Source organism: Artemia sp. Qi Xiang Cuo, chromosome 17 (genome assembly GCF_049724085.1).
Source record: "Artemia sp. Qi Xiang Cuo chromosome 17, ASM4972408v1, whole genome shotgun sequence".
Taxonomy (NCBI): Eukaryota; Metazoa; Arthropoda; class Branchiopoda; order Anostraca; family Artemiidae; genus Artemia; species Artemia sp. Qi Xiang Cuo.
Genome location: NC_142810.1, coordinates 6,334,247 through 6,359,719, shown reverse-complemented (window position 1 = coordinate 6,359,719; position 25,473 = coordinate 6,334,247). Strand labels below are relative to the sequence as shown.

The following is a 25,473-nucleotide window of genomic DNA, read 5'->3' as shown; positions in this document are numbered from 1 at the left end:
CAAATTACCGTACACAGCCGACATCGTGAAAATTAAAAGTCATGAACATCTCCTCCAATCAGACACAAACAAGATAGTGTGAGCAACCGAAGCCCATGGGATAATTGTCAACACAACAAAAACAAAAGTCATGCGGGTATCCAGAGACTCTGTACCCAGAGCCATACAGCTAACTATAAAAGGAGAGCAAATTAAAAATGCAGAATCTTTCGTCTACCTCGGCAGTCTTTTAACCTCTAACAACGATTGCTCAAAATCGATTAGGTGTAGACTGGGCCTTGCAGTCAGGAGCTTCAAGAGCCTATCATCCATCTGGAAAACTAAATTACAATCAAAATCATTGAAGGTCTGGGTTTTTAACTCTCTCATAATCCTCATTGCTATGTATGCAAGTGAAACATGGTCAATGAAAGCTGATGACGAAAGGCGAATCTCCGTATTTGAAATTAAATGTCTCCGTCGCATAGCGCGGATCACCTACATCGACCGAGTATCCAATTAAGACATCCTTAGACTCCTCCACTGCCAATACACTATCATGGACCGAATTAGAAGTCAGCAACTCCGCTGGCTTGGTCATATCCAACGACTGTCATCAAATCAATTCCCCAAAATCACGTTTGAAGGACGGGTACATGGCACACGAACTCGTGGCCGACCTCACAAGAGATGGTACGATAACTTCAATGGCCAGAGCCTCACACAACTCCAGCTTTTTGCACCAGATAGAACCGAATACCGTCGCCAGATTCAAAGACTAGTGAGAAGAGAAGAAGTCCCAATACAGCCACAAAGGCCGGATGGGATATAAGTCAAGTAAGTCAAGTTGACGAAATTTAAGCAGATCATAGGCAGCGCGCTAGCGCTGCCTAAGTAAAGAACGATGTGGGTACAATGTATTTTTTTTTGGTTCTCCATACCCGGGCACTTCGTATCGAAGGAGTTGTCGTAGAAACTTCGAAAAGGGCTCATTCGATTGGAAATTGGAGTGGCTAGTGCCCTTTTTTATAGTCGAAAGTGATTGGAGGGCAACTAGCCCCCCCACGCCCATCATTACCCCAAACACATCCAATCAAAATTTTGAAATAGCCATTTTGTTCAGCGTACTTGATTTCCAGTTAGAAAATATGTTTTCGAGGAGGACACTCCCCCACAGCCCTCAGGGCAAGGGTTTTAAGTTATGCCCTGGGGGCAAATATGGTTTTTATAGAAGGCGTTGTCATAGAAACTTCAAAAGAGGCTCATTCGATCGGAAATTCAAAGAGCTAGTACCCTTTTTAATAGTCGAAAGTGATTGGAGGGCAACTAGCCCCCCCCTACGCCCATCATTCCCCCAAACACATCCAATAAAAATATTGAGATAGCATTTTTTTTCAGCGTAGTTGATTTACAGATAGAAAATATGTTTTTGAGGAGGACACTCCACCACAACCCAAAGGGCAAGGGTCTTAAGTTATGCGGGCATATAAGGTTTATATTGAAAGTTGTTGCATAAATCATAGGCAGCGCGATCGCTCTGCAAAGTGAAGAACAGGGACACTCGAGAACGAGACAAGAATCGGGGACTAAGTAAAGAGGAGTACACTCCCCACAGTCCTCAGGGAGAGGGTTTTAAGTTATGCCCCGGGGGCATATAAGAACGATGTTGGCACAATGTATGATTTATTATTTTCTTGTTTGAGAACAATCCACTTTAAATTGAAGAAGCTGTTGTAAAAGCTTTGAAAAACATTCATTCAATAGAAAATAGGAGTGGTCTTTGCCATTATCAAGATTCGAATGCGATTTAACGTTAACTAACATCCCTTCCATACTCACTATTTCCCAAAATACATCCAATCAAAATTCTGAGATATCCATTTTGTTCAGTGTAGTTGGTTTCCAGATAGATATCATGTTTTTGAGGACACTCCCCCTTTGGTCAAGCCCCTTGAGTTAGGGTTTAATGTTAGGCCCTGGGGCATATAAGGGTCTTGTATAGAAAGTGTTGTCGTAGAATTTTTAAAAACGGCTCATTAGATTGGAAATTCAAAGGTCTTGTTTCCTTTTTAATAGTTGAAAGTAATTAGAGGGCAACTAACCCGCCTCTCACGCCCACCTTTCCCCCAAACACATCTAATCAAAACTTTGAGATAGCCATTTTATTCAACGTAGTTTTAAGTTCTGGAAATTAGGTCTTTAAGGATGACAACGCTGCCACAGCCCTCAGAGCAAGGGTTGTAAATTATGCCCAGGGGGCATATATGATTTTAATAGAACACGTTGTCGTAGAAACTTCAAAAAGGGCTCATTCGATTGGAAATTGAAATGGCTAGTGCCCTTTTTGATAGTCGAAAGTGATTGGAAGCAACTAACACCCCTTCCGCGCCCGCCATTTCCCGAAACATATCCAATAAAGATTTTGAGATAGCCATTTTGCTCCAAGCAGTTCAAAGTTCAGGAAATTATACCTTTGATCAGGACACTCCCCCCACAGTCTTCAGGAAAAGGGTAATAAGTTATGGCCTGGGGTTATATAAGGTTTTTATTGAAATCTTTGTCGTAGAAACTTGAAAAAGGGCTCATTCGACTGGAAATTTTTAATAGTCAAAAGTGATTGGAGGGCAACTAGCCCCCCACGCCCATCATTCCCCCAAACACAACCCAACAAAATTTTGAGATAGCCATTTTGTTCAGCGTAGTTGATTTCCAGATAGAAAATATGTTTTTGAGGAAGATACTCCCCCACAGCCCTCAGGGCAAGGGTTTTCATTTATGCCCTGGGGGCATATAAGGTTTTTAAAGAAGGCGTTGTCGTAGAACTTAAAAAAAGCTCATTCAATTGGAAATTCAAAGGGCTAGTCCCCTTTTAATAGTCGAAAGTGATTGGAGGGCAACTGCCCCCCCCCACACCCATCATTCCCCCAAACACATCCAATAGAAATTTTGATATAGCCATTTTGTTCAGCGTAGTTGATTTCCAGATAGAAAACATATTTTTGAGGAGAACACTCCCCCACAACCCTCAGGGCAAGGATTATAAGTTATGCCCTGGGGGCATATAAGGTTTTTATTGAAATCTTTGTCGTAGAAACTTGAAAAAGGGTTCATTCGATTTGAAATTAAAAGGGCTAGTACCCTTCTTAATCGTCGAAAGTGATTTGAGCGCAACAAACTCCCCTGATACGCCCATCTTTTCCCCAGACACATCCAATGAAAATTTTTAGATAGCCATTTTATTCAACCTTATTGAAATTTTGGAAACTAGGTCTTTAAGGATGACAACCCCTCCCCCCATAGCCCTCAGGGCAAGGGTTGTAGGTTATGACCTGGGGGCATATAAAGTTTTTATTGAAAGCGTTGTCGTAGAAACTTCGAAAGGGCTTATTTTATTGGAAATTGAAAGGGCTGGGCCTTTTTTAATAGTTGAAAGTGATTGGATAGCGACTAACGCCCCTCTCACGCCCACCATTTTCCCAAACACATCGAATTCAAATTTTTAGATATCCATTTTGATCAACGTAGTTGAAAGTTCTGGAAATTAGGTCTTTTAGGATGATAACCCCCTCAGAGCCCTCAGTGCAAGGGTTGTAAGTTATGCCCTGGGGGCATATAAGGTTTATATAGAAAGTTGTTGCATAAATCATAGGCAGCGCGATCGCGCTGCCTAAGTGAAGAACGGGGAAACTCGAAAACGAGACAAAAATCGGGGACTAAGTAAAGAGGAGTACACTCCCCACAGTCCTCAGGGCAAGGGTTTTAAGTTATACCTTGGGGGCATATAAGAACGATGTTGGCACAATGTATTATTTATAAATTTTTTCCTTTAGAGTAGGGCACTTTGTATTGAAGAAGTTGTCGTAGAAACTTTGAAAAGGGCTCATTCAATTGGAAATTGGAGTGGCTTGTGCCCGTGTTAATATTTGAAAGTGATTGGAAGTTGACTAACACCCCTTCCACGCCCACCATGTCCCAAAACACATCCAGTCAAAATTTTGAGATAGCCAATTTGTTCAGCGTAGTTGATTTCCAGATAGAAATCATGTTTTTGAGGACAGTCCACCTTAGGTCAAGCACCTAGGGCAAGGGTTGTAAGTTATGCCCTGGGGCATATAAGGTTTCTTATAGAAGGCTTTGTCGTAGAAACTTTAAAAAAGGTTCATTCGATTGGAAATTCAAAGGGCTAGTGCCCTTTTAAATAGTCGAAAGTGATTAGTGGGAAACTAACCCGCCTCTTACGCCCACCTTTCCCCCAAACACATCTAATCAAAACTTTGAGATAGCCATTTTATTCAACGTAGTTTGAAGTTCTGGAAAGTAGGTCTTTGAGGATGACAACCCTCTACCAGCCCTCAGGGTTGTAAATTATGCCTAGGGGACATATAAGGTTTTTATATAACGCGTTGTCGTAGAAACTACAAAAAGGGCTCATTCGATTGGAAATTGAAATGGCTAGTGCCCTTTTTAATAGTCGAAAGTGATTGGAAGCAGCTAACACCCCTTCCACGCCCACCATTTCCCGAAACATATCCAATAAAGATTTTGAGATAGCCATTTTGCTCCAAGCAGTTCAAAGTTCAGGAGATTATACCTTTGATCAGGACACTCCCCCCACAGTCTTCAGGAAAAGGGTTATAAGCTATGGCCTGGGGTTATATAAGGTTTTTATTGAAATCTTTGTCGTAGAAACTTGAAAAAGGGCTCATTCGACTGGAAATTCAAAGGTCTAGTGCCCTTTTTAATAGTCGAAAGTGATTTGAAGACAACTAACCCCCTTCTCACATTCAATATTTCTCAAAACACATCCAATCAATATTTTAGATAGCCATTTTGATCAGCGTAGTTGATTTCCAGATACAAAATATATTTTTGAGGAGAATACTATCCCACATTTTAAGTTATGACCTGGGGGCATATAAGGTTTTTATAGAAGGCGTTGTTGTAGAAACTTCAAAACAGGCTCATTAGATTGGAAATTCAAAGGGCTAGTGCCCATTTTAATAGTCAAAAGTGATTTGAAGGTAACTAAACCCCCTCTCACGCCCACCTGTTGTCCAAACACATCCAATCAATATATAAAGAAAAATTTGTTTGTTTTTGTTTTTTTTCTCCATACCCGGGCACTTCGTATCGAAGCAGTTGTCGTAGATACTTCGAAAAGGGCTCATTCGATTGGAAATTGGAGTGGCTAGTGCCCTTTTTAACAGTCGAAAGTGATTGGAGGGCAACTAGCCCCCCATGCCTATCATTCCCCCAAACATATCCATCAAAATTTTGAGATAGCCATTTTGTTCAGCGTAGTTTATTTCCAGATAAAAAATACGTTTTTGAGGAGAACAATCCCCCACAACCCTCAGGGCAAGGGTTTTAAGTTATGCCCTGGGGGCAAGTAAGGTTTTTATAGAAGATGTTGTCGTAGAAACTTCAAAACAGGCTCATTCGATTGCAAATTTGAAGGGCTAGTACCCTTTTTAATAGTCAACAGTGATTTTAGGGCAACTAGCCCCCCCCTACGCCCATCCTTCTCCCAGACACATCCAATCCAAATTTGAGATAGCCATTTTGTTCAGCGTAGCTGATTTCCAGATAGTAAATATGTTTTTGAGGAGGACACTCCCCCAAAACCCTCAGGGCAAGAGTTTTAAGTTATGCCCTGGGGGCATATAAGTTTTTATAGAAGGCGTTGTCTTAGAAACTTCAAAAAAGACTCATTCGATTGGAATTTCAAAGGGCTAGTGCTAATAGTCAAAAGTGATTTGAGGGCACCTAGGGGCCCCCCCCCCCCCGCCCCCCGCGCCCATCATTTCTCCAAACACATCCAATCAAAATTTGAGATAGCCATTTTGTTGAGTGTAGTCGATTTCCAGATAGAAAATATGTTTTTGAGGGGGATACCCCCCCCAGAGCCCTCAGGGCAAGGGTTTGAAGTTATGCCCTGGTGGCATATAAGGTTTTTATAGAACGCGTTGTCGTAGAAACTTCAAAATATGCTCATTCGATTGGAAATTCAAAGAGCTAGTGCCCTTTTTAATAGTCGAAAGTGATTGGAGGGTAACTACCCCCTCCCCCCCGTACCCCATCATTTCCCCAAACACAACCAATCAACATTTTGAAATAGCCATTTTGTTCAGCGTAGTTGATTTCCAGATAGAAAATATGTTTTTGAGGAAGATACTCCCCCACAGCCCTCAGGGCAAGGGTTTTAATTTATGCCCTGGGGGCATATAAGGTTTTTATAGAAGGTGATGTCGTAGGAACTTCAAAACAGCTCATTCGATTGGATATTCAAATGGCTAGTCCCCTTTTAATAGTCGAAAGTGACTGAAGGGCAACTAGCCCCCCCCCACACCCATCATTCCCCCAAACACATCCAATAGAAATTTTGACATAGCCATTTTGTTTAGCGTAGTCGACTTCCAGACAAAAAAAATATTTTTGAGGAGGACTCTCCCCAACAACCCTCAGGGCAAGAACTTTATTGTGAGTAAAGAACGATTTGGGCACAATGTGTTTTTTTCTCCATATCCGGGTACTTCGTATCAAAGGAGTTGTCGTAGAAACTTCGAAAAGATCTCATTCGATTGGAAATTGGGGTGGCTAGTGCCCTTTTTAATAGTCAAAAGTGATTGGAGGGGAACTAGCCCCCCCACACCCATTATTCCTCTAAACACATCCACTCACAATTTTGAGATAGCCATTTTGTTCAGCGTAGTTGATTTTCAGATAGCAAATATATTTTTGAGGAGGACTCTCCCCCACAACCCTCAGGGCAAGGGTTTTAAGTTATGCCCTAGGGACATATAAGATTTTTATAGAAGACGTTGTCGTAGAAACTTCAAAATAGGCTCATTCGATCTGAAAATCGAAGGGTTAGTACCCTTTTTAATAGTCGAAAGCTATTGGAGGGCAACTTGCCCCCCCCCACGCCCATCATTCCCCCAAATGCATCCAATAAAAATTTTGAGATAGCCATTTTGTTCAGCGTAGTTGATTGCCAGATAGAAAATATATTTTTGAGGAGGACACTCCCCCAAAACTTTATTGAAATCTTTGTCGTAGAAACTTGAAAAGGGCTCATTCGATTTGAAATTCAAAGGGCTATTGAAACTCTTTTTTAAAGTCGAAAGTGATTTGAGGGCAATTAACCCCCCTCTCACGCCCACCTTTTCCCCAAACACATTCAAAATTTTTAGATAGCCATTAAACGTAGTTGAAAGTTTTGGAAATTAGGTCTTTAAGGATGACAACCCCTCCCCCCACAGCCCTCAGGGCAAAGGTTGTAAGTTATACCCTGGGGCATATAAAGTTTTTATTGAAACCGTTGTCGTAAAACTTCAAAAGGGCTCATTCAATTGGAAATTGAAACGGCTATTGCCTTTTTTAATAGTTGAAAGTGATTGGATAGCGACTAAAGCCCCTCTCACGCACACCATTTTCCAAAACACATTCAATCAAAATTTTGAGATATCCATTTTGTTCAACGCAGTTCAAAGTTCAGGAAATTATACCTTTGAGCAGGACACTCCCCCCACAGTCTTCAGGGCAAGGGTTATAAATTAAGCCCTTGGGCACATAAGTTTTAATTGAAATCTTTGTCGTAGAAACTTGAAAAAGGGCTCATTCGATTGGAAATTCAAAGGGCTAGTGCCCTTTTTGATAGCCGAAAGTGATTTGAAGGCAACTAACCCCCCTCTCAAACCCATCTTTCCTCCAAACACATCCAATCAATATTTTAGATAGCCATTTTATTCAGCGTAGTTGACAGTTTTGGAAACTAGGTCTTTAAGGATGACAACCCCATCCCCCACAGCCCTCAGGGCAAGGGATGTAATTATGCCTCGGGGTCGTATAAGGTTTTTATTGAAAGCGTAGAAAATTCAAAAGGGCTCATTCAATTGGAAATTGAAAGGGCTAGTGCCTTTTTTAATAGTTGAAAGTGATTGGAGAGCGACTAACGCCCTCTCACGCCCACCATTTTCCCAAACACATCCAATAAAGATTTTGACATATTCATTTTTTTCAACGTAGTTGAAAGTTCTTGAAATTAGGTCGTTTAGGATGATAGCCCCCTCAGATCCCACAGTGCAAGTGTTGTAAGTTATGCCCTGGGGGCATATAAAGTTTATATAGAAAGTTGTTATAGAAATTTTAAAAAGGGCTCATTTGATTGGAAATTGAAATTTCCCTTTTTAACAGTCGAAAGTGGGTGGAGAGCAATTAACCCCCCCCCCCCCCCTTACGCCCACCATTTCCCCAAAAACATTCAATCAAACTTTAGAGATAGCCATTTTGTTCAACGTAGTTGAAAGTTCTGGAAATTATGTATTTAAGGATGACAAACCCCCCAGAGCCCCAAGGGCAAAGGTTTTAAGTTTTTCCCTGGGGGCATATAAGGTTTTTATTGACAGTTTTGTCGTAGAAACTTCAAAAGGGTTCATTTGATTGGTAATTGATAGGGCTAGTACCATTTTAATAATTGAAAGTGATTGGAAAGTGACTACCACCCCCATCACGCCCACTATTTCTCCAAACACGTCCAATCAAAATTCGAAATAGCCATTTTGTTTAACGTAGTTGGAAGTTCTGGAAATTTGGTCTTAGTGGCTGACAACCACCCTAACAAACCTTAGGGTAAGGGTTGTAATTTATGCCCTGGGAGCATATATGGTGTTTATAGAAAGCGTTGTCGTTTCCAAAAGGGCTCATTCGATTGGAAATCGAAAGGCCTGGTGCCCTTTCTAATTGTCGAAAGTGATTGGAAGGCTTGACATTTTTATAGTAAAGGTCGAAGTGGGTATAATGTATTATTTTTTTTTGTTGTTGTTGTTGTTGTTAAGACCAGGGCACTTCGTATCGAAGGAGTTGTCGTGGAAACTTCGAAAAGGGCTCATTCGATTAAAAATAAAAAGGACTGATGCCCTTTTTAATGGCATCAGTCCTCTGCCATTAAAATTTAACCAAATCAAAATAGCGTAAGTATATCCAAGCTATCAAAGAAAGTAAACTGATTTTTTTGCGAATGATATCATACTTGCGCTGGTAAGCGTTTTCCATTTCAGGTCAACGAGAGGAGGTATGACACTAAATTTAACAGTACTATTTGTGTCCAGATTTTTAAAAGGGTGTATGTTGTTAAAAATTGCTGAAAATTTTTCTCCAGCATGCAAATAGTAAGCCAAACTATAAAGTCTTAAAAAACGAAAAGATTTAAAGTATTTAGAGACTTCGTCAATATAAAATAAACAGAAATTAATTTAAAAAACTTTTTCCACAAATTCAGTTTTTCAAAGAAAAGTAAAGAACTCAAGAAATTATTCCGTATGTTAAAGGGGCTGTCCCCTCCTCAACGCCTCGCTCTTTACGCTAAAGTTAGACTCTTTCTCACAACTCTATTTTTTAAAACAATAAAAAACTTTAGGAATAAAAGAATGATAAAGAAATAAGTATTAAAAGTAGGATAAAGATAAAGTTTTAAAGTAATTTGAGAAGTTTTAAAAGTAGGATAAAGATAAAGTTTAAAGAGAATTGAGCAGCCAAAGGGTAAAAGTAAGATGAGTAATAGAGGTAAAGGAAATGAAACGAAGCCAGACCGAGACATTCTACCTATTAGTATTTTTTTTGTAAAGGTAGAGTTTTTCATTTCTTTCTCTTTTTTTTTTATATATATTGCTATTTTGGGGGATGGGGTTAAAGTAAATTATATATCGGGGGAAATAGAGGTTGATGAAAAAGGATTTGAAAAGTGTAATTTAAGGTCACGATGGAAGGGGTGCCCTAAGAGGGAAGGGCAGCCTGAGATATCGGATTAACCTAAAAGGTAAATGAATTTTGAAATGTAGTATACCTCTATTTTTATAACCTGATATATTTTGGAATGCTCAATTTTATATAAATTGAATATATGGATTTTTTTGAAGAAGTTTTTTTTAAGAAAAGAGTAGGTGACATTAAATAAATTATGAGATATTGTTAAAGAAAATTTGAAATTCACCGAGTGGAGAGGAGGTGGGAATTTAATTAAAAAAAAAAAAAAAAAAAAAAAATTTAGCGTAAAGAGCGAGGCGTTGAGGAGGGAACAGGCCCTTTCATATACGGAATAATTTCTGTTCGTTTTAAGTTTTAATTTTGCTCCTTACTTTCAGTTAAAAAAAAAACTTTTTTTTATTTAATCAAGGAATTAAGGTGATTTCCATGAATTTATTTGTAACCGGTAGCTATTACATCCGCGTGCATTTCCTTAGAATGTTATACAGAAATGTATATATTTAATAAAAATAATATATATATATACATTAAATGTATATATTATATAGAAATGTTATATAGTGATGCTCCGTCTTTTGTACTGTTTTTTGACGGGTAATAAATGAATAATAATAATATTCATAATCTGTTGAAAAGAATCGTATATATTTTTATATTTGGCCCATAGTAAAGAGAGAGTCTGACTTATGCATTGAATGAGATAAGTGTCTGCTTCTGGTTATGGTTTTCAGAGGTAAGGCTATAGCGTTGTCTATAGTAAAGGCCATACGGCTCCAATGTTTTATTATTTACTATTATTAATTTTTTTTCTCAGAGGCACCTCATATGGAAGGCGTCGTCGTATAAACTTCAAGGGGGCTCATTCAATTGAAAATCGGGAGTTTTAGTGCCCTTTTTAAGGGTCAAAAGTGATTGGAAGGTAACTAACACCCCTTCCACGCCCACCATTTCCCCAAACACATCGAATAAAACTTTGAGATACCCATTTTGTTCTACGTAGTTGATTTCCAGATAGAAATTATGTTTTTGAGGAGGACACTCCGCCATAGCGCTCAGGGCAAGGGTTTTAAGTTATGCCGTGGGGCATATAAGGTTTTTACAGAATGCTTTGTCGTAGATAGGAGGGGGAAAAGGATGCGGCACTAGACCCTTAAGGTCCAAACCGGCGGTGCTGATCTCCTTTTCGTGGCCCTTCAGCCAGGAAGTGCAATGGGGGGCTAGGGGCCAGCCAACCTATGCTTTCGCAAACCCTTCCTGTTTTACCTTCCCCAGATTTCTCCAGGTACCCATTTAGAGCTGGGTTGACTCTGGCTAAGCTAAATTAAAAGGGCTTGTTCCCTTTTTAATAGTTGAAAGTACTTGGAGGGCAACTAACCCCCTTTCACGCCCACCCTTTCCCGAAACACATCCAATAAAAACTTTGAGATAGCCATTTTGTTCAACGTAGTTGAAACTTCTGGAAATTAGGTTCTTGCGGATGACAACCCCCCATAGCCCTCAGGGCAAGGGGTGTAAGTTATGCCCTGGGGGCATAAGGTTTTTTATAGAAAGCGCTGTCGTAGAAACTTCAAAAAGGGCTCAGTCGAATGGAAATCTAAATGGCTAGTGCCCTTTTTAATAGTCAAAAGTGAGTGGAAGGGAACTAACACCCCTTCCATGCCCACCATTTCCCAAAACACATCAAATAAAAATTTTGAAATGACCATTTTGTTCAACGTAGTTGAAAGTTCTGGAAATTACATCTTTGGGCAGGACAATCTCCCCAGAGTCTTCAGGGGTTATAAGTTATGCCCTGGAGTATATATGGTTCTTATGGAGGAATGCTCGTGTAAACTTCAAAGAAAGCTCATTTGATTGGAAATTGAAAGTTCTAGCTGACTTTTTAAGCGTCAAAAGATATTCAAGGGTAACCAGCCCCACCTCCAAACTCTTTTTTCACAAATGCATCCGATAAAAATTTGAGATAGTTAATTGGTTAAAAATAGTTCAAATATCATATAACAAAAACTCTTGTGTCGACACAACCCCCCAGGGCCCGGGGGCAGGCGTTGTAAGTTATTCCCTGGGGGCATATATCGTTCCCATAGAAGGGATGCTCGTATAAACTTCAAAGAGGGCTTAGTTTATTAAATATTGAAATTTCTAGTTTACTTTTTAAAAGTAAAAAGAGATTGAAGGGTATCTAGCCTTTTTCCTCAAACCCATCTAATATGAAATTAGAGATGGCCATTTTTTTTAAAAATAGTTCAAAGACCATAGAAAAAAAACTCCGGGATCAACACAGCCCAGCACGGCCCGAGGACAGGCGTTGTTAGTCATGCCCTAGGGGAATATATGGTTCTTATGGAAGGGATGCTCGTAAAAACTTCAGAGAGGGCTCATTTGATTGGAAATTGAAAGGTCTAGTTCAGTTTTTGAGAGTCAAAAGAGATTGAAGGGCAAATACCCCCCCCCCTTTGTGCTCCCTTTTCCCCAAATGCATCCGATAAAATTTTTGAGATAGCTATTAGGTTAAAAATTGTTCAAAAGTCAGATAACAAAAACTCAGCTGTCAACACCACCCCCCAGGACCCGGAGGCAGGTATTTTAAGTTATGCCCTGGGGTATATATTGTTCGTATGAAAGAGATGCTCATATAAACTTCAGAGAGGGCTCATTTGATTGGAAATTGAAAGTTTGAGCTCACTTTTTAACAGTCAAAAAAGATCCGCCCCCTCTCCCCCAAGCCTTCTATTTCCAAACCCATCTAATGAAAATTTTGAGATAAAAGTTTTGTTCAAAATAATTCAGAAGTCCAATAAGGCAAACTCCGGTGTCAATATAACCCCCCAGGGCCCAGGCGACGGCGTTCTAAGTTATTCACTAAAGACATGTATGGTTCTTATGAAAGGGATGCTCGTATAAACTTCGTAGAAAGCTCATTTGATTGGAAATTGAAAGTTCTAGCACACTTTTTAAGAGTCAAGAGAGCTAAGGGCAAATATCCCCCTCCATAGGCTCTTTTTCCCCAAACTTATCCGCTCCAAATTTTGAGATAGTCATTTTTTTGAAAATTGTTCATAAATTAGATAACCAAAACTCCGGTGTCAACACAACCCTCCAGGGCCGGGGGGTAGGCGTTTAAAGTGTTGTCCTGGGGGCGTATATGGTTCTTATGAAAGGAATGCTCGTATAACTTCAGAGAGGGCTCATTTGATTGGAAATTGAAAATTCTAGTTCAATTTTAAGAGTTAAAAGATATCCGAGGACAACTAGCCCCCCCCCCCACACCCTTTATTCCCCAAGCCCATCCGATAAAATTTTAAAAATGGCCATTTCATTTAAAATAGTTCAAAGGTCAGATAAGAAAATTCCTGTGTATACGCCACCCCCAGAGCCCGGAGGCAGGCGTTATTAGTAAGGCTCTGGGGGCATATATAGTTCTTATGGAAGGGATGCTCACATAAACTTCGGAGAGGGCTCATTTGATTGGAAATTGTAAGTTGTTGTTCACTTCTTAAGAGTCAAAAGAGGTCGGAGGGCAACTAGCCCCCCCCCCCCCGTCCATGCTCTAAATGCATCAGATAAGAAAAATTTGACATAGACATTTTGTTAAAAATAGTTCGAAGTTCAGATAACAAAAACTCTGGTGTCGACAAAGCCCCCCAGGGCCCGGTGGTAGGCGTTGCAAGTTATGCCCTGGGGGCGTATATGGTTGTTATGGAAGGGATACTCGTATAAACTCCATAGAGGGCTAATTGGATTGGAAATTAAAAGTTGTAATTCGCTTTTTAAGAGTCAAAACTGATCGGAAGGTGACCCCCAACACTCCATTTATTTTTTTCCCCAGAGGCACTTCATATAGAAGGGGTCGTCCTATAAACTTCAAAGGAGGCTCATTCGATTGGAAATCAAGAGTTCTAATGTCCTTTTTAAGAGTCAAAAGTAATTGAAGGTCAACTAGCCGCCCAAACCCTTTTTCCCCAAATACATGTGATAAAAAATTTGAGGTAGCCATTTTGTTAAAAATAGTTCCACCCTTTTCCCCCAAATGCTTCCGATAAAAATTTTGAGATAGCCATTTTGTTAAAAATCGTTCAAAGGTCAGATAAAAGAAACTCCGGTGTCGACACAACCACCCAGGGCCCAGGGGCAGGCGTTGCAATTTATGCCCAGGGGGCATATATGGTTCTTGTGGAAGGGATGCTCGTATAAACTTCAGAGAGGGTTGATTTGAATGGAAGTTGAAAGTTCTAGTTCAATTTTTAAGAGTCAAAAGAGATCGGAGGGCTTCTATCCCCCCACTCCTTTTTTTCCCCAAACCCATCCGATACAAATTTTGAGATAGGCATTTTTTTAAAATAGTTCAAAGGTCAGATAACAAAAACTCCGGTGTCGAAAAAGCCCCCCAGGGCCCGGTGGTAGGCGTTGCAAGTTATGTCCTGGGGGCGTATATGGTTGTTATGGAACGGATACTCGTATAAACTCCATAGATGGCTAATTGGATTGGAAATTAAAAGTTGTAATTCACTTTTTAAGAGTCAAAAGTGATCGGAAGGCAGCTAGCCTCCCCCAACACTCCATTTATTTTTTTTCCCAGTAGCACTTCATATAGAAGGGGTCGTCCTATAAACTTCAATGGGGGCTCATTTGATTGGAAATCGAGAGTTCTAATGTCCTTTTTAAGAGTTCCTTTTTCCCCAAATACATGTGATAAAAAATTTCTCCAGGTACCCATTTAGAGCTGGGTTGACTCTGGCTAAGCTAAATTAAAAGGGCTTGTTCCCTTTTTAATAGTTGAAAGTACTTGGAGGGCAACTAACCCCCTTTCACGCCCACCCTTTCCCGAAACACATCCAATAAAAACTTTGAGATAGCCATTTTGTTCAACGTAGTTGAAACTTCTGGAAATTAGGTTCTTGCGGATGTTAAAAATAGTTCCATGATCATATAACAAGAACTCCTTTACGTATGGCCATTTCGTTAAAAATAGTTCAAAGGTCAGATAAAAAATCCTGTGTCGACGTAACCTCCCAGGGCCCGGGGCAGGCGTTGTAAGTGTTCCTCTGGGGGTATATATGGTTTTTATGGAAGGTAAGCTCGTATAAATTTCGGAGAGGGCTCATTTGATTGGAAATTGAAAGTTTTAGTTCACTTTTAAAGAGTCAAAAGCTATCGGAGGGCAACTACCCCCCCCCCCTCTCCATGCCCTTTTTCCCTCAAACCCATCCGATAAGAACTTTGAGATAGCCATTTTTTTTAAATAGTTCAAAGATCATATAATGAAAACTCTGGGGTTGACACAACTCCCCAGGGCCCAGAAGCAGGAGTTGTAAGTAATGCTCGGGGTACACATATAGTTCTTAAGGAAGGGATACTCGTATAAACTTTGGAGGGGGCTCATATGATTGGAAATTGAAAGTCTTCGTTCACTTTTTAAGAGTCAAAAGAGATTAGAGGGCAACTAGCCCCCCTCTCCACGCCCTATTTTGCTCAAACCCATCCTATAAGAACTTTGAGAGAGCCATTTTTTTCAAAATGGTTCAAAGATCATATAGCAAAAACTTAAGGGTCGATACACTCCTTCAGGGCCCGATTAGGTGCTGAAAGTTATGCCTGGGGGCATATACAGCTGTTGTGGAAGGGATGCTCGTATAAACTTCAGAGAGGGCTCGTTTGATTCGAAATTGAAAATTCTAGTTCAGTTTTTAAGAGTTAAAACAGATCAGATGATAACTATCCCACCCACGCCCTTTTCCCCCAAATGCATCCAATAAAAATTTTGAGATATCCATTTTGTTAAAAATAGTTCGAAAGTTAAATAACAAAAACTCCGGTGTTTACATAACCACCCAGGGGCCAGAGGAAGGCGCTGTAAGTTGTGCCCTGGGGCATATATGGTTCTTGTGGAAGGGATGCTCGTATAAACTTCAGAGAGGGTTGATTTGAATAAAAATTGGAAATTATGGTTCAATTACTAAGAGTCAAGAGAAATCGGAGGGCCACTATCCCCCCACGCCTTTTTTTCTCCAAACACATCCGATACAAGTTATGAGATAGGCATTTTTTTAAAATGGTCCAAAGGTCAGATAACAAAAACTCCGGTGTTGACACGACCCCACAGGGCCCGGAGGGCACGCCTTGTAAGCTATGTCCTTGGAACGTATATGGTTCTTATGAAAGGGATGCTCGTATAAACTCCAGTGAGGGCTCATTTGAATGGAAATTAAAAGTTCTAGTTCATTTTCTCAGAGTAAAAAAAAATATCAGAGGGCAACTAGCCCCTACCACCCTCCACGTCTTTGGATTTTTCGGATGGATAAACCCATCCAACAAAAATTTGAGATGACCATTTTGTTGAAAATAGTTCAAAAATCAGATATTAAAACTCCGGGGTCGACACAACCCCCCAATGCCCAGGGACAGGCGTTGTAAGTTTTACTCTGGGGATTTATATGGTTCTTATGGAAGGAATGTTCATATAAATTTCAGAGAGGGCTCATTTGATTGAAGGTAGAAAGTTCTATTTCACTTTTAAAAAGTCAAAAGAGACCAAAGGGCAATTATCCCCCCCCCCCTCATGCCTTTTTTCCCCAAACCCATCCAATGCAAATTTTGAGATAGCCATTTTGTTCAAACATCAGATAATAAAAACTCCGAGGTTGACACAAACCCAATTTTTTCACTTTGATATTGCTACTTAGATACCAGTTTTGATACTTTGATAAACATTTGATTTTTTTTTTTAAGTTTGATTTTGAAATAAGAAATTTTTTAAAACTTGAAACTTTTTGCAATCAAAAACTAACAAAAATTAATTAAAAAAAACTTTCTGAGAAACAAGTTTTTCAAAGAAAAGTAAAGGCCATTTTAAAATTAAGCACAGCAGATACAGATACTTTTTAAAATCCAACCTAAAAACGACCAGACATTTCTATTAAAGAATAAATGAAACCCAAAACGATCAGAAATTAAATAAACACTCATAGCAAAAAACATACAACAAGTAATAACATAAATGAATAAATAGATCTTAAAGCGAGTAATGCTTAGATTGAACATAAATCAAGCTTGAAACGAAAAAAATATTTTGCTAACGAAGCATAAATGAAACTTAAATTGAACAGAAATTAAATAAACAATCAATGCAAACAAACATACAATAGATATTAATGTAAATGAGTAAATAAATCTTGAGTAAATAAAACAAGTGAAACTTAAACTGAATATGCAAATCATGCTTGAAACGAACAAAATCACTACAAACAAGAGTTTGGATATCGCCTCCTTCTTGCACTGTAAAAGTCTATACCCTACTGCGTCATTGGCACTTTACTGAAAACTATATGCCTCTTGGACAGTCTTGGAAAGTATAAACAACATCAAACTGAATATTTGATGTACATTTGATGTATAATGATATTAATTGTTGACAGATCCATCAGTCCAAAAATGTGTTTCACTGTAATTTTATTTTTATTTTCAATGCTGTAAGAACTGGAAAGAAAATATTTGTAATATAATTCGTTTTCAGTTAAGCTCCAATAACGCAGTAGGCTTTTGGTTTTTATCAAACAGTTCGTGGTAACGAACTGTAAGTAAGGAGCGACCCGGCTCAATGGTAACCGAAACTCTAGAAAACGGTTTTTGATACCAATAGATATATCAAAAGAATCAGATTTCAATGCTGATTTCAAATATATAACTTTCATCAAGTTTAGTGCTACCCATCAAAAGTTACGCGTTGAGAAAATTTGGCTGATTTTCAAAAAAAGGGGGAAAGACCCCCTAAAAGTTATAGAACCTTAATGAAAATCACACCATCATATTCAGCGTATCAGAGAACCCTACTGTAGAGGCTTCAAGCTCCTATCTACAAAAATGTGGTATTTTACATTTTTTGCCAGAAGAAAGATCACGGATGCGTGTTTATTTGTTTGTTTGTTTTTTTGTTTTCTTTTCCCCAGGGGTTGTCGTATTGACCCAATGGTCCCAGAATATCGTGGGAGGGCTCATTGGAACGGAAATTAAAAGTTCTAGTGCCCTTTTTAAGTGACCAAAAAAAATGGAGGGCAACTAGGCCCCCTCCCACGCTTATTTTTTTCCCAAAGTCACCCGATCAAAATTTTGAGATAGCCATTTTGTTCAGCATGGTCGAAAATATGATAAATATGTCTTTTAGGTTGACTTAATCCCCCGAAGTTCCCAGAGGGAGGGCTAAAAGTTATGAACTTTACCCAATGTTAACATATGGTATTGGTTATTGGGAAGTATACAGAAGTTTTCAGGAGGTTTTTTTTTCTGGTAGTGGGAGGGAAGGGTGGGTCGGTGGTTATGTTGGAGGATCTGTTCATGAAGGAAGTTTTCATGGGGGAAGGAAATTGCCATGAAGGGGGCGCCGGACTTGCCAGCATTATTTATTGGTTATTGGGAAGTATACAACCATTTTCAGGAAGGATTTATTCTGGAGGGGGGGGGGGCTAGAGGAGGGGGTTACTCTGGAGATTATATCCGTGGAGGATGTTTCTTTGGGGTAAGGGACATTTCTATGAAGGGGGCGCCGGATTTCCAAGCATTATTTAAAAAACGATCAGAGATTAAGTAAAAAAACAAGTTTTTTCAACTGAAATGTAAGAAGGAATATTAGAACTTAAAATGAACAGAAATTATAACGTATGTGAGAGGGTTCTCCCCCAAGTCAATACCTCGCTCTTTACGCTACAGTTTTTTTTTTAGTACTTTCAAAAGAGCTATCTATTCTAATTAAACGGCCTTTGTGATTCAGGGGTTTGTTAATCAAAATTTTTTTTAACTTTTAACGTAAAGAGCGTGGTATTGACTAAGGGGAGAACCCCCTCATATACGTAATAACATATACGTAATAAAAAAAAAACAATAAAAAAACAAGCGATACGGCTCAATAGTAATCGAAACTTTTAAAAACGGAATTTCGATGTCAATAAATGTATCAAAAGAATGTGTTTATAATGCTGATTCTAAATATATAAATTTTATTAAGTTTAGTATTACTCATCAAAGGCTACGAGCCTGAGAAAATTTACTCGATTTTTTAAAGAGGGGCCCCTACAAGTGAAAGAATTTTAATGAAAATCACACCGTCAGATTCATCTTATCAGAAAACCCTATTACATAGGTTTCAATCTCATATCTGCAAAAATCTGCAACTTTGTATTTTTTGCCAGAAGAAAAATATACGAATATAGAAGTTAGTTACGTAAGTTAATTTGTAAAGACATCCATTTAGCAAAAGAAAAGTAAAATTTTTATGCAAATAAAAGCTGCATTAACTAAAAAACGATCAGAAATTAAATAAAAAAAACAAGTTTTTTAAATTGAAAGTAAGGATCGACATTAAAACTTAAAACGAACAGAAATTATTCTGTATATGAAAGGGGCTGTCCCCTCCTCAACACCTCGCTCTTTACACTAAAGTTTGACTCTGTCTCACAACTTTATTTTTTAAAATAATAAAAAACTTTAGCGTAAAGAGCGAGGCGTTGAGGAGGGGACAGCCCCTTTCATATACGGAATAATTACATTTCAACTGAAATGTAAGAAGGAATATTAGAACTTAAAACAAACAGAAATTATAACGTATGTGAGGGGGTTCTCCCCCAAGTCAATACCTCGCTCTTTACGCTACAGTTTTTTTTAGTGCTTTTGTACCGGGAGTAAAACACGATATATTTGAAATACCAAAATAAAGTTCCTTCTTTAATTCGGACTCCTATAATTAAGCTAAATCTAGTTTCAAAAATGAAAATGTCGTTAATCAGCAAAGAAAAGAAATTGCAATCTTTGGATTTCGCTAAGACAGTGAGCAATAAGAAAAGTGCTACGCACAATATTTTTAAGGAAGTTTAAACGATAAGAACCGTGTGAACGCCTAAATCATCAAAATATTTAAGACGTATTATTGGACGAGGGTTCGCGTCCTTGGGGCCCGGGAGCCACTGGCAAGCAGCCCCTAGAGCGCAGGACGAAAGAACTGCGTTTGGGAGTAGGGTAAATGTGTTTTTTAATTTGAATATGAAGTGAGCTCAGAAACGTTGAGGACGAAACTATTTTGGTCACCATTATTATTGTCTTTGAAGTGACCCATTGCTGTACAACTAAGCATGTAAGTTAAATAAATCTATTGTCTTTTCATAAGTATTTGTTTCTCTTATATGTCTGAGTCTAGTCCGATAATAGGTAACTAGTTCGCCAGTCCCCATGGTAAATGCTCCCAAAGGAATCTGATCTCCAAGTGGCGCTATAGGAGAAATCTCTATCGCCACGAGCAAATCTTCTCAATTACCGCAATAATTCTTCAATGGTACACTTTCAAAAGAGCTATCTATTCTAATTAAACGACCTTTGTGATTCAGGGGTTTGGGGCTGTCCCCTTCTCAACGCCTCGCTCTTTACGCTTAAGTTTGACTCTTTCTCACAACTCTATTTTTTAAAATAATAAAAAACTTTAGTGTAAAGAGCGAGGCGTTGAGGAGGGACAGCCCCTTTCATATACGGAATAATTACATTTCAACTGAAATGTAAGAAGGAATATTAGAACTTAAAACGAACAGAAATTATTACGTATGGGAGGGGGGTCTCCCCCAAGTCAATACCTCGCTCTTTACGCTACAGTTTTTTTAGTGCTTTCAAAAGAGCTATCTATTCTAATTAAAGGGCCTTTGTGATTCAGGAGCTTGTGAATAAATTTTTTTTAACTTTTAACGTAAAGAGCGACGTATTGACTAAGGGAGAACCCCCTCATATACGTAATAACGTATACGTAATAAAAAAACAATAAAAAAACAAGCGATACGGCTCAATAGTAATCTAAACTTTTAAAAACGGAATTTTGATGTCAATAAATGTATAAAAAGAATATGTTTATAATGCTGATTCTAAATATATAAATTTTATTAAGTTTAGTATTACTCATCAAAGGCTACGAGCCTGAGAAAATTTGCTTGATTTTTTAAAGATGGGGGAAACATCCCCTACAAGTGAAAGAATTTTAATGAAAATCACACCGTCAGATTCAGCGTATCAGAAAACCCTATTACATAGGTTTCAAGCTCATATCTGCAAAAATCTGCAACTTTGTATTTTTTGCCAGAAGAAAAATATACGAATATAGAAGTTAGTTACGTAAGTTAATTTGTAAAGACATCCATTTAGCAAAAGAAAAGTAAAATTTTTATGCAAATAAAAGCTGCATTAACTAAAAAACGATCAGAAATTAAATAAAAAAAAACAAGTTTTTTAAACTGAAAGTAAGGAGCGACATTAAAACTTAAAACGAACAGAAATTATTCCGTATATGAAAGGGGCTGTCCCCTCCTCAACGCCTCGCTCTTTACGCTAAAGTTTGACTCTGTCTCACAACTTTATTTTTTAAAACAATAAAAAACTTTAGCGTAAAGAGCGAGGCGTTGAGGAGGGGACAGCCCCTTTCATATACGGAATAATTTCTGTTTGTTTTAATTTTTAATGTCGCTCCTTACTTTCAGTTTAAAAAACTTGTTTTTTTTATTTAATTTACAGTTAAGAAAGGGGGTAGTATTCAAACTCTTGTTTGTAGTGAAAATATATTCGTCTTGAACAACTTTAGAAAGAGTTAATAAATTAAACTGAATATTTGATGTATAATGATATTAATAGCTGAAAAATCATCAGTTCAAAATTATACTATCATTTTCATGTTTATTTTCAATATTAAGTACAAAAGAAAATATTTGTTATAAAATTTGTTTTGCCTTCCCAAGGCCAGAACATAATTTGTACTTTACTGAAAAAATACAAATGAACGTGCATGGTCAGTTTAATATAAATATACGAATATTTAGTAATCAAAATGTTAATATTATTTGTTTTATTAAAGTTATAAAAGTAAAAACATTTATAGTGTATTAAACATTTATAAGTGCATAAAAAAAATTTTTTAAGTAAAAAGTAAAAAAAACAACTACGTTGAACGAAATGGCTATCTCTAAACTTTGATTGAATGTTTTTGGGGAAATGATGGGCGTGAGAGGGGGGTTAATTACTCTCCACTTACTTTTCGACTATTAAAAAGGGTAATTTCAATTTCCAATCAAATGAACCCTTTTTGAAATTTCTACCACAACTTTCTATATAAACCTTATATGCCCCAGGGCATATAAGGTCTGTGCCCCAGGGCATAACTTACTACCCTTGCACTGAGGGCTCTAAGGGAGTTATCATACTAAAACACCTAATTTCCAGGACTTTCAACTACGTTGAACAAATTTGATATCTCAAAATTTTGATTATAAGTGTTTGGGAATATGGTGGGCGTGAGAGAGGCGTTAGTCACTCTCCAATCACTTTCAACTATTAAAAAGGGCACTAGCTCTTTCAATTTTCAATTGAATGAGCCCTTTTGCAGTTTCTACGACAAAACTTTCAATAAAAACCTTATATGCCACCAGGGAATAACTTACAACCCTTGCCCTGAGGGTTGTGGGCGGAGAGTTTTCATCCTCAAAGACCTAATTTCCAGAAATTTCAACTACTTTGAAAAAAATGGCTATCTGCCCTCAAATCACTTTAGACTATTAAAAAGGGCACTATCCCTTTGAATTTCCAATCGAATGAGCCTTTTTTGAAGTTACTACGACAACGCCTTCTATAAAAACCTTATATACCTCCAGGGAATAACTTATCACCCTTGCCCTGAAGACTGTGGTGGGAATGTCCTGCCCAAATGCATAATTTCCTGATCTTTAAACTGCGTGGAACAAACTGGCTATCTCAAAATTTTGATTGGTTGTTTTTGGGAAAATGGTGGGCGTGGAAGGGGTGTTAGTTGCCTTTCAATGACTTTCGACTATTAAAAAGGGCACTAGCCATTTCAATTTCCACGTATGAGCCTTTTTTGTTGTTTCTACGACAAGGCGTTCTATAAAAACCTTGTATGCCCCCAGGGCATAACTTACAACCCTTGCCCTGAGGGTTGTGGAGGGTTTTCATCCACAAAGACCTAATTTCCAGAACTTTAAACTACGATGAACAAAATGGCTATCTTAAAATTTTGATTGGATGTTTTTGGGGATAATTTGGGCGTGAGAGGGGGGTTAGTTGCCCTCCAATCACTTTTGACTATTAAGAAGGGCAGTAGCCCTTTGAATTCCTAAATCGAATGAGCTTTATTTGAAGTTTCCGCGGCAACGCCTTCTATAAAAACCTTATATGCCCCCAGGGCATTACTTAAAAACCTTGCCCTGAGGGTTGTGGGGGAGTGACCTCCTCAAAAACACATTTTCTATCTGGAAATCAACTACGCTGAGCAAAATGGCTATCTCAAAATTTTGATTGGATGCGTTTGGGGGAATGATGGGCTTGGGGGTGCTAGTTGCACTCCAATCAATTTCGACTATTAAAAAGGGTACTAGCCACTCCAATTTCCAATAGAATAAGCCCTTTTCGAAGTTTCTACGACAACTCCTTTGATACGAAGTGTCCTGGTATGGAAAAAGAAAACAAAACAAAAAAATTGGGCAACAAAAAAATACATTGTGCCAACATCGTTCTTTACTTAGGCAGCGCTATTGCGCTGCCTGTGATAGTGGCTGATGATTACATTTAAGAAATTAGTATTTTTTGTACTTTTTTTTAAAGTTAGTAAATTTTGAAAAATAGTAGTTGTTATACAAAATGTCCAATTTCTATGCCATTAATTAGTGCTCCTTTGTCAGTTTATCTCCAACTACTCAAGATGTAGTTGTACTTTTTTCCTCTTGGATTTTTTTTTTTTATAACTGATGCGGAATTGCACAAACAGAATCTTTCGTGACACAATTTTGATCATGAAGTACATAAAATTTATCTCAGAGCGTTGACAACGCTGCGGCCCGCCCTAGTCAATTTCCTCAATTGTATCAGTGTTTCTTAGTGCATTTGTACTTTTTGCAGTACAGTTTTTTCAAAATAGTGGCTGATGAATACATTTAAGAAATTAGATTTTTTTTTTTTACTTTTTTTAAAGTTAGTAAATTTTGAAAAAAAGTAGTTGTTATACAAAATTTCCAATTTCTATACCATTAGTTAGTGCTCCTTTGTCAGTTTATCACCAAATACACTACACAAGATTTAGCCTCTTTTTTTCCTCTTGGATTTTTTTTCGATGCGATATTGAATTTGACAAAGTAAAGTGGCAACGCTGACATTCAGCCGACCAGTGACTGAAATAAATTAATTAAAAGGGATTAAAAAAAGGACCTTAAGCATTTATAAAAAATAAAAATAATTTTATTGTAGAAATATATTCAGAGACCTTTTTAGTCTACATAGGCAAAGTGACTAGGTAAAAAAAAAGAAAAAAAACGTTGCGCAATAAAGTTGCAAAGGAAAAATGATTGGGTCATCAAAAGACCGACGCTATTATAATGGATAGCACGAGTGGCATGCAAAATGGTCATAAATAATTCAAGTTCTAAATTTAGCTTAAAATACTTCAGTATAGGTATCTTTTCCAATGATGTAACAGTCAACACATCTGGAAATCAGAACGTGACAGTTAGACCAATAAAAAAGTCCACGAACAGTTATTTTATAAGTAAGTAATTTTGATTATTAAAAACCCTATTCTACCATGATTTTATCTAATAAGGCCAGATTATTTTTACTTAATGATTATTTACATTTACGCTAAGTATTATTCATTTGTATGCTTGTTCAATTACGAAAATTTTTATTTCAGATTTTGTCTCAGTCACAAGATTTCATCAGCAAGAAAAAAAGAGGCTACGTACTTCTATTCTTCAATGTCAAAAAGCGGGCTATAATTCTATTGTTATACATTTGTGACGTCGGTCCTCGCGTTTTATTTTCTTAGCCAATAAAAAGGCTTTAAATTTTTTCCGATGAAAAAGTTTATGAACAGTCGCTTTATCATTGCGTGATTTTGACTATTAAAAGGCACGTGCTTTGACATGCTTTCTCCCATGATTGTAATTATTAAATCCAGATTATGTTTACTTTGTCGGTACTTTACCATACCATTGGTATAGTAAAGAGTTCTTGGTACAGCAGATCACCAGCAGCAATCACCAAGCTCCTGAAAGGTTTGGCTCACCCAAAATTTGAATTTTGATGCATTGCCACTCCAATATACAAGTCTGATTAAGCAGCTTTGGAGGCAGTCCAATGGCGACCTACAAAACACATAAAGGGTGTTAAATCCACACCATACCCGATTTCGATTTCAAAAACTGAAATTGTGTACTCTCAAGTAACGACATAACCTAGGTGATGTATTGACGACCAAAAAGTTGCTCTGTGACCAAGATATCAACCAAACATTATCCAATTAGACGGCTCCTAGAAAACACCTGTCCACTCCGTGAAACTATTTAGGAAGCGTGTCAACACCGGGCTACAAAATAATTTCTTCTCTAACCGAGTAGTTGGCCTCAATCTCAGCCAGAATTCCTCCAGCAAGACGACAGCCTCGTGTCCAGTGTTGAAACTTTTAAATTTAATTTGACAAGGACTGGTTCAGCAGGCCAAAGCACACAACTTGGGATGTTGCTGACAATCTCAACCACCTTCGTCACTGACCAGTGCTTTCATGATTTATCCGTGTCGCTTGCAGTTATGATTCAAGGTAATTAAAAGGTAATTGGTGCATGATCACAAGGATTGTACTTTTTTAGGGCTGTTTGGTCACAATAGTCTTTTCACAACCCCATAGAACCTACAAACTAACAGAAAGAG

At 38.0% G+C, this 25,473-nt stretch overlaps 1 long non-coding RNA gene across 1 annotated transcript in view; it reads left to right on the top strand.

Moving 5' to 3' along the window:
- The window catches only part of LOC148941843 (uncharacterized), a 42,511-nt gene extending 17,487 nt beyond the window's left edge, over window positions 1-25,024 (top strand). The window contains exon 4 of the long non-coding RNA XR_016143196.1: window positions 24,458-25,024. This is a non-coding gene — a long non-coding RNA (uncharacterized LOC148941843). The remainder of the gene's footprint in view (window positions 1-24,457) is intronic.
- The last annotated feature ends 449 nt before the right edge of the window (window positions 25,025-25,473 follow it).